This window comes from Saccostrea cucullata, unplaced genomic scaffold (genome assembly GCF_032062105.1).
Source record: "Saccostrea cucullata isolate Sc308-1 unplaced genomic scaffold, CSIRO_AGI_Scuc_v1 ctg9491, whole genome shotgun sequence".
In the NCBI taxonomy this organism is placed as follows: Eukaryota; Metazoa; Mollusca; class Bivalvia; order Ostreida; family Ostreidae; genus Saccostrea; species Saccostrea cuccullata.
In genome coordinates this window covers 14,933-25,211 of record NW_026925135.1, presented here as the reverse complement: position 1 = coordinate 25,211, position 10,279 = coordinate 14,933, and the positions used below count along the sequence as shown (strand labels likewise).

Below are 10,279 nucleotides of genomic sequence, written 5' to 3'. Positions count from 1 at the left end.
AAAAACTAATGAACAATGCAACAAGCTAGCAATTATAAACTTACAGTCATTCTAGTTGTAGTGACCATGGGAATACTAATATGGAGAGCAATGACAACATGATAATCACATTTAAATAATTTTAATGCAGCTTAACAGACACTGGTTTAAAAACATGATTCCAATACACAATATGTCTTAAATGTTCTTCTTTACATCAAAACAACAATTTACAATAACACTGAGTTGTAACCAATCCATGGTAATGTCATATATTACATGTGTACATGAAATACAGAAAATGCAAGTCAGTCTATTTAAGTACATGTAAAAAAACAAATGAATTATACACCTACAGGTGCAGTTTTCCGTAACTCAAAAATACCAGCAAGAAAGAAAAAAAACAGAGACAGACAACAACACATTCATTCACAATAACAGCAGCTTTCCTCTCGGCCTTTCTAGCAGTATACCTTTATGTTTATATCTCATTTGTATAAAGATCACCCTGTTAGTAGAATATGTTTATCCTGATATAGACAGCATGTATGCACCCTACATGCCTAGTTAGTTTATCAGAAGTCTTAATCATTTTAACACTTTGGTAGCGGTTCATTGGCACTGGGTCAGTCTGAGTGTATGACCAGTTTTTACATTAGGAATTCCTCTTCCTCTTCCCTACCTTGAGGCTATTGAGGAATGTCCAGCATCAACCCTTTCTAATTTCTCAAAATGTTTCCTGGCATTTTTAATGTTGATAAGTGTTGCTGCTGAAGCTGAAAATAAAATATGTATTCATGAATAATATTTTATTGAAAACTTTAATTTAAAGAGAGCTACAAAGGGAAATAACTCTTCCAGAAAATTTTCAATAACAAGTGATATATAAAACACAAGAATATTTTTTTTTATTGTTTGTTTTATTTATAACATTGTTTGGTTTGCAAACTTCAAAGTAAGAATCAAGGTAACACTCACGTATAGTGGGATCTGACATGACTACCATTACATAGGTGTTGGATGTAAAGACGTCGATGTACGCTGAGAAATTCTTATTGCTGACTTCCATTCCCTGAAATGTGGCTGCTAGTTTGCTACAGCTTAGTTTAAACTGTTTAATGATGTTACTGATCTTCTCAAACCTGTGGAGATCAGGGTGGTGTTTTCTCTCGCAGTGAGAAATTACCTGCAAAATTAAACATTCAGAAGACTATAAAATTTAACACAATGTACCATACTAGCAAACTAAAAATTTATAAACATTGAGGAGAAAAAAACAAGAGGCCCATGGGCCTTATAGGTCACTTGAGTATCATGTAACAACTTTCCAACAACTGAATTTGGTTCGTGTTTTAAACCAGAGGCCATGAAATTGACAATCTTGAAAGAAGCACCATTGCTTTTCATAACTACATTTATACACTTAGCATGCTTACTTTGGTTACTTAATACCCAGAGGTAAATTAGATTAACAAAGAGAAATTGGATTTCCACTTTATAACCAGTTGTGCACCCTACCCCACAGGAACCACTGACCCTGGGGCTTCATATTTCAAATTCTTTAAAATTTTATAATAAATTTTATTTCATCATAAATGTTTGATTAACATCGAGGAGCTGACTTTAAAGCATTAAATTTATTTTCAGATTATGTAGCCCCTCTTTACCCCTGGTCATGAATATATTATTTTGGAAGAGGCACCTTTCTTCATCATACATATATATACAGGTGTATGTATTTCGATCATTGGCAAAATACCCAGGAGCAAAGGAAAAGATTTTCAAAACACTCATGCTAATTCACTATAATCATTAGAGCCCCGCCCTAACACCAATATCCCCGACCCAGGGGCCCTAAAATTCACAAAAGTGATCCTTCCTCATCATAATAACTATGTACATAGTTCATTGGTTTAATATCAAGGAGCAAAGGAGAAGATTTTAAAGAATTTATGCATTTTCACTATATAATCGATAGAGCCCCGCCCTAACACCAGACATCCTGACCCTGGGGCCATGAAATTCACAATCTTTTTAGCCCTGTCATAATACTAGAACCCCTGACACTGGGGCCATGACTTTCACAGTATTGGTAGAGGACTCAATGCTGATTACAATCATGCCAACAGTTTAACTGCTTGATGTTCAGGAGTAAAAAAGAGGCTTTTTAAAGATAGCATTAATTTTAGCAGTTTTGGACCCACCCCTCATGCCCCAGGGGGCAGGAACCATGAAATTCACAATTTGTGTTCCCCTTCACACTTAAATGCTTTATGCCCAATTGGTTGAAATTGGTTGAGTGGTTGCAGAGAAGATGCTGAAAATGTTCAAATGTTAACACACGACACAGACGACATCTGACAAAAACAGATAGCAATTTACTCAGGTGACTTAAAAAAGGACTGTATGCTGTAAATGTATGTATACACAGTTTAAACTCGCTGTGGCATTTTGCCAAAAATCGGTTTTAACAAATCCTTGTTTTGACATTTAGTGCAGGCATTTAGTGCATGACTGAGAGAGGAATGCATCAATACATGGCAAAAGTTAGACATTACATTTTTACTATGACTTTGCTGTTTGTAATATAGTGTAATAATGCATAAACATTTACATGTATTTTCATTCCTACTCTATGACTATTTACATTGTGGTTTACTCATTATCCTACAGTTTGCTATATGCATACACTGTACACGTAAATGTTTTGTTTGAAGAACATTGGTTACATCAACTAATGTATAGTATAAAAGATCATAAAGTTTTAAGTTACATACAGATTTATCATAATAACACATTTTAACAGCAAAATAAAATTTTCAAAAATGCAACTCATATTGCTTTAATGTACACAGATGGGAAGACCTAAGGGATAGGGTGTTAAGGAAATGTAATATTTACAGCACTACTTATACAGGACACACATACATGTATGCACACATATGAAAACATAAAGTAGCTCCCTACCAGGAATGTTGCCCTTTCAAACAGGAGGACTTCATCTGCCTCGATTATGTTGGCAAAATTGGTCAGGTTGGCCTCCAGCTGCTGAACATTAGGAATCAGCTGATAAACAATGTTAGACCAGGCCTGAAAGGGGACAAAAGATCAGCTGATAAACACTGTTAGACCAGGCCTGAAAGGGGAAATAGATCAGTTGTTGTCTATTCAAAATCTTTATCATGTCAATTCTTTGAAAAATATTTGAAAAGGTGTTTTAATTATGCTGTCTGTAATAGTGATACTTGCCCAGCATGTCTGTCTAGCTGTCCATCTGTCTGTCTAACTCTATTATATATCATTTCACTAAATAATTCACTACTTGAAACTTTTAATGAACATATAGTCCTTTGAAAACTATTTATATAGTTACTGCTTAAAGCCTTTTACACATGTTACAATTTCCTTCAGTATTAGACATTCTACAGTCTCATACATGCCAACTTTCCCGATTTTTTCGGGAGTCTACCGATTTGAACCAGTGTCTACCGCTAGTCTACCAATTTATTTTTTTCACCCGTTTCCACCGATTTTTCGAAAATCCGGATTTTTTATAATCGGTTTGAATACACAGTATTTCCGTGTGCAGAAAACATGGCTGTTACAATGTCTATCGGTAGGATATCTGTTTATTGCCGCTGATAACAGGTAATCAACAAGGTGTCAACTGTGCTACCAGTCATTACAGTGGATTTAATTGCTCCTGAACCTCATTAACAGTGTATTTTAACCTAGACAATTACGCCAGATGTGGAAATTTTAGAAATACACACGACAGAATACAAACTGACAAACTTGTGAGAGTTCACACTTCACAGCAAAATTCGACAATATACATATAAACCTTTTATAAAAGGTTTCCAAAGTTTGGAAATATGGCATTTCTCATTAAATTATCTACTTCATGGAATAGACACTGCCAAAATCCAACATGAAAAGATTTGCCTGCAACTGCAAGTACAAACCATTAGGAGTGATTCAGAAAAAGAAAGGAAAAGACCATGCCTTTGCAGACTTTGAACGAAAATGTTGAAAATCAATTCTTAATATTCCCTCTGATTTAAAAAAAAATGTGTCTGTGACAATAGCCTTAATTACCTTTGTAATTTACCAACAGACAATGAACAGAAACCTGGGACATTGTAACTGCAGCATAAACTTAACTTGACTCAGATTATTTGTAAAGTTTAACATCCTTATTCATGTAATAATCTGTTTATGCATCACATTCTTTTAGGCAGGGGGTATGTTTACCTTAAGTTAATATTAACATATTAAATGATTTTGAATAAAATTGTTTTTTTTTAAATTTCAAATGATATTGTATTTGTGCTTTTGTTGAAGTTGGTAGAGAAGGAAACACTTTTTGAAGTAGTGATAATATATGATACAAGGTAGTAGATTGACATTTAAAGAATAAAACCCTAGAAATAGTTATTATTCACGACAAAATGCCGCGAATTAGGGACTTCGAAAAATGTCGTTACGCCCAATCTCCCCCAAGAAAATTTTCAAAAGTTGGCATGTATGCAGTCTAACAATACCTTATACAGAGTTTCATCCCAGATAGATGTAGCAAAACAAGTACAATCTAATGGCTTTGATAATCTCTTTAGATCCTCTTCTCTTTCTCTGAATATCTGAAATCAATAAACTAATGTAAAATGTCTGCAGTAACACAAGTATTTACCTTCAGGAAATGTGTGTAAACAGACTCTTGATCTTAAAATTATAAACAGACCTCACCATTTCTAATAATACTACATGTAATTCTATCATGTTATATTTTTTGTAGAAATAATACAGTAAGATTTTACGAAAAATTTGAAATATATATTATAATAATAATATATCATGTGTCTTTGAAAATTTCAAAATTTTCCAAGTTCACTTGAACAATCTGCTCAAGTGAGCCAAATATCAAGAAAGATTTGTACCATATCTCTCTGATCGTCCTGCACAAGGTCCATTTTGTGGACGAGAAAGAAGACCTTGGCGTCGGGTGAGTTCTGTAGAATGGCCTCCAGACAGGACTGATAGTAATGCATGTCCTTCTATTGTCCCGACTTCCACGTCAAACACGTAGATCATGACCTCCACGTTACGGAAAATGTTGTCTCTGATGACTCGCAAAAAGTTCTCCATGAATGCTTCCTGTCTGAAAACACAGTTAAATTAGAGAGTTTGTAATTGTATGCAGGATATAGCACTTGGACTTTAATTTAATATTTATTTGGTTAAACCATATTGTGAGTCCTTACTGTGAATTAAAGAGTATGCAAATTTCAATTTTATAACTAAAAGCTTACCCTCCACAGTCCCAAAGATTGAGGACAAGGTTTCCCAGGAAACGTACATGTGAATGTTCCACATCAACTGAAAAAAAAATAGTTGAAATAAGTACACGGTATATGCTTAATAAATATGATGACAATTTTTGTTACCTACTTCAAATTATTACTTTCAAATTCAGTGCATATAAATCTATTCATTTTATATAAGATATGATCATGTTTGCTATATTATATAACTTAAATGTGACAATTAGACTAATGTCAAAACTTATCAAATAGCATGAATAGTTTGCACATATGATTTCTCAAAAGTGACTTAGTGTTAACATGAATTGAAAAGTTTACACAAAGCTACAAGTACTGTAGACGTACTTTTTTCCACAGGGTCATAATTCCACGGAATCTCTATTTCTGTTCAATATGCTGGTAGAAAATTATGCGGATATCTTAAGACTCTCTATATATGCCTGATATTAATACTAAGTTCGATGGGACAAATTTCCGCGAAAATTTGTGACCGCGTACATAGCGTAAATTAATACCACGCCGAAAAAAGTACTTCTACAGTATTAGTGATCTCACATACTTGTTGCTCCTAGTCTTCTTGTGTCCCTCGCAATATAATTGGCAAAAATAATGGACCTCATGCTGGTTTTCCCTGATCCACTTTTACCCATTAGTAGCACCTGTCATTTACAAAATTGAATATTTAGTGATTAGAATCAGGGTTGTCCCTTGGAACTCAGAACTGATATATAACTTGGGACATTAAAAAAGAAAAACGGGGTTTGAGATTCTTCCCTTAACAAGACATCGAGGGGGATGGCAACATGACTGGAATACTGTAAACCAACTTTTATTCGCGTGCGAGAAATTTTCGCGAAGTTCGCGAGAGCCTCGTCATCGCGAATATTTCTCGCCGCGAACCAGTTCTTAAAGTCTATGTGTCTATAAAAAAGAAACCTTTATATGCTTTATCGCGAAAATTAATCGTCGCGAACTGGTTTATCACCGAGAAATCGCGAAATAAAGTCCTCGCAAATAAAAGTTGGTTTACAGTATTATGTGTCATTACACTTACAGGCGGGGAAATTCATCAGTATGTATTATGAAAGAGAACTAGTTCAGAACTACATAATTTCTCTGATGGTGAAAATTTGGACAGACGAACCACAGTGCTGCAAATCTAAGCATGGTTAAAATTCTTTCATTTAGGCCATAATAAAAATATTCCTAGATTCTCATCCCCGCCCGCCCCAATTTTATACCCCCGCCTCGATTTTTTTTATTTCTGTTTTTCTTCGTCTTAATTCTGATCGGGATCGTTATTCATGTACCATTCTACTTTCGTTTTAAATCCCACGAAAGTCGACATGATTTTGACAGCTGGAAAGATTGCACAGCGATACTTGCGTATATATTTGAACAAGGGTCATTAGTTGAAAAAGATTGGTGATGATGTGAAGTAAGAGATGATTGAACCTTTACGATGACTTTTATTCGGCTACTTTAGATACAATTACACCGAGTGACCAGGTCAATAAAAAATCTGCAAAATTGAAAAAAATAAAAAATATAAAATAAAAGCCACCCGCCCGCCTCAATTTAAAAAAAAATTCGGATGAGAATCTAGCAATTTATTTATTATGGCCTTACAGTCCTGTTTTTTTTTTTTGTAGCATGCTTCCAGTATTAAACTGTTTTTTGTATCATTTGTATTTATGTATACCCACTCAAACAATGTTAATACAAGATATGAAAAGTGTGTTAGAAAAAGTGAAACCAAAAGACATTTGGCTTTAACTTAGTTTTAACATAGCTGCAGAACTGTATAAGCCCTCTGCCTGAGAAGATTGGGACAGATAAAGTAGAGAGCTACAGATTCAAGCATTATAAAAACCTTCGAATTATGCAGCCAATGTTTTGTCGCTCATTTCCAGTATTATTTCTTGTAGTTAATGCTTTCTCTTTCTTTTACAATGGTATCTAATAATTAAAAATATATTTAACTCTTATTTTTGAAACTTTACTTACCTCTGAACAGTCCGAAACAGTCCTTCTTCTTCTTCTTCCCATACGAGTTTACTCTTACTAGAGCGTTGAACTCGGACTGTCACACGCGACGGACAAGGCTAAAAACCCGATCAGGGCACTATGTACAATAAAAAGTTAAAAAATGGCACACTTAGTTGGTGTTGGTGGGCAGCTGACTCCTTGTGTATGAGTCCAGCTGTGTCCGGAAGGACTCTAACGTTGGTGCTAAGGCAACTACAGATGGTAAGTTGTTCCAGCCTAGAATTGTCCTCGGAAAAAAGGAATATCGATGTGCATCGATCCGGGTGTGTGGTAGACGGAACGTGTAGCTGCCTCTGGTCCTTCTGTCACTGGGTGTCAGGTACATATCTGCAGGGATGGCCACCAAAGCATGCTCAATCTTGTATAACAAAACGAGTCTTATCTTCATTCTTCTTGTTTGTAATGGTTCCCAGTGTAGATCTTGTAGCATCTGGGTAACACTCCCAGGGTGGTTATCATGGTAGTTTTTGGTGGCAAATCGTGCTGCTCGTCTTTGCACTTTCTCCAGCTGGTGGACTTGCTTGGAGTTCCAGGGATCCCATGCTGCACAGGCGTATTCTAGAATCGGTCGTACTAATCCCTGGTATGCTGCGGATCTTGCAGATGTCCGGCATCCCCTCATATTCCTCCTGATGAAGCCTAGTGTCTTGTTGGCTTTTGATGTGATGTTACTGATGTGGTTGTCCCATCGTAGGTCTTTACTAATGGTGACTCCAAGGTATTTGCTGGAATCAACCACATCTAGGAGGTGCCCATGTATAGAATAAGTAGCGGTGATGGGCTTCCGCTTTCTGGTAACTTGAATAACAACACATTTTTCTGGGTGGAATGCCATCTGCCAGTCCTCCTCCCATCTGGTCAAAGAGTTGAGATCCTTTTGCAAGGTGACTGCATCATCCTTATTTGTGATGGGTCTGCAAAGGAGACAGTCATCTGCAAAAAGGCGAGTATCTGACAGCGTCCTTTCAGGTAGGTCATTAATGTAGAGGAGGAACAGTAGGGGTCCTAGGACTGTCCCTTGTGGCACTCCTGACACCACTGGTGCAGTTGAGGAAGTATGGCCCTCTAGGAGTACTTGCTGTGTCCTGTCTGTTAGGAAGTCTCTAATCCATTGGAGAGTGGTGCCTCGTACCCCATAGTAGTTGAGCTTATGAGCTAGCCGCTGGTGGGGGACCTTATCGAAGGCTTTAGAAAAGTCAAGCAGGATGATGTCTACTTGGCCTTTTTCTCCAAGGTTCTGGGCTATACTGTTTATGGTGGACACCAACTGGGTTTCACAGGAACGCTTAGAGCGGAATCCATGTTGACTGTTTGAGAGGATGGAATTCTCATCTAGATGGTCCATGACTTGGCTGTGTATAATGTGTTCCAGCAGTTTACAAGGGATAGATGTTAAAGATACAGGTCGATAGTTCGAAGCTAAATGTTTGTCCCCTTTCTTGAAAATTGGAACAATACTTGCCCGTCGCCAGTCATCTGGAATCCTTCCTGTGTCTACAGAAGATTGGAAAATGGATGTTAATATTGGTGCAAGTTGATCAGCGTGGTCATGTAGAAGCTTAGCTGGTATCTCGTCAGGGCCAGTGGCTTTGTTGACTTTGATGTTTTTCAGAAGATTGTGGACTCCATTTTGTGACACTCTTATACGAAGCATGTCCGGGTAGGGGCTAGTACCCTTGTCTGGCATGCTGCTGGTGTTCTCATTGGTATAGACAGAGTGGAATTGGTTGTTGAGTATCTCAGCTTTAGATTCCTTGTCGCTGTATAGCAAACCATCAGCCTTTCTGAGTCCTGTTTTATAGTTTTGTAGTGTTGGTTTACAAGAGTTCCATTTTGACATCAGTATAACCACAAACGGTTTTTTGTTAAATCATCGAGTTAGATATATGTTTAATTATTAGATGCCATTTCTAAAGCTGAGAAAAGTATAAAATACAAGAAATAATACCCATTGGCAAAGTGAGCAACAAAAAAATCAGTGTTTTTACAATGAATGCTTGGATCGAGCTGTACCTCTCTACTTTATCTGTCCAAATTTCCTCAAGCAGAGAGCTACAGTTCTGCAGCTTAATGCTTGGATCTGTAGCTCTCTGGTTTGCACAACCAAAGAGCTTAACTAAACAAGGGATCACCTTAGTAATTAGCCATATGCATATGATATTGTAATGAGCATGCAAGAATGAAGATTAACTGATAAATTTATAACTTATATGTAATAAAAATATATGTAGATTTGCATTGACTTAAAATTTGACATCTTTAACACCACAAGACTGTCTACACCTGTCTGTCTGTCTGTCTGTCTGTAGAAGATTAGTTTGGCACAGTAAATAAGTAAAGCAGAGATAACTCGAACTGTTGCCTCAACACATTTGACTAGGACTATGAACTTTTATACTTGATACAAAGTTTTAAGTAACCTACCTTCTTCTTCATTTTTGTTGGAGCCTTCGACATGGTTGAATTTTTAATAAAGTACCAGCATAAAAAAATATTTTAGAAATGTCAACAACTTTCTGACTCAACTTTCGGATCACATGATATTTACTGCTGAATAAAGGGGGTGTAAAACTATGGGACTATAATGTCATTCTGTCAACATGTGACAAAAATAATTATGAATTTTTGGTTTGAATAACAAGCAAATGAAATATTATTTTTTATCTATTTATTTTATTTTTTTTTTAAATAACAGGAACGAGGTAAATAATGTTGATTGTTTACTTCCGCAGTGCACCTGCACGGTTTCGTTTTAGATTAATTTAGACTGACACTTTTTGAACTCAAGATGTAAAGCTGTAGACTACTTAATTTGGTAAATATTCTCTTAACACTGACTCCTTTTCTATATCGATATACATTTCTGTGAACAATTTCACATATTACATAGTTGCCACTGTACAGCTGTGTCTTAACTGTTGAACAGTTTA

At 36.1% G+C, this 10,279-nt stretch overlaps 1 pseudogene; it reads right to left on the bottom strand.

The window, feature by feature from the left end:
• Nucleotides 1-105: 105 nt before the first annotated feature.
• Nucleotides 106-9,853, bottom strand: LOC134268133 (ras-related GTP-binding protein A-like; annotated as a pseudogene).
• Nucleotides 9,854-10,279: the final 426 nt, after the last annotated feature.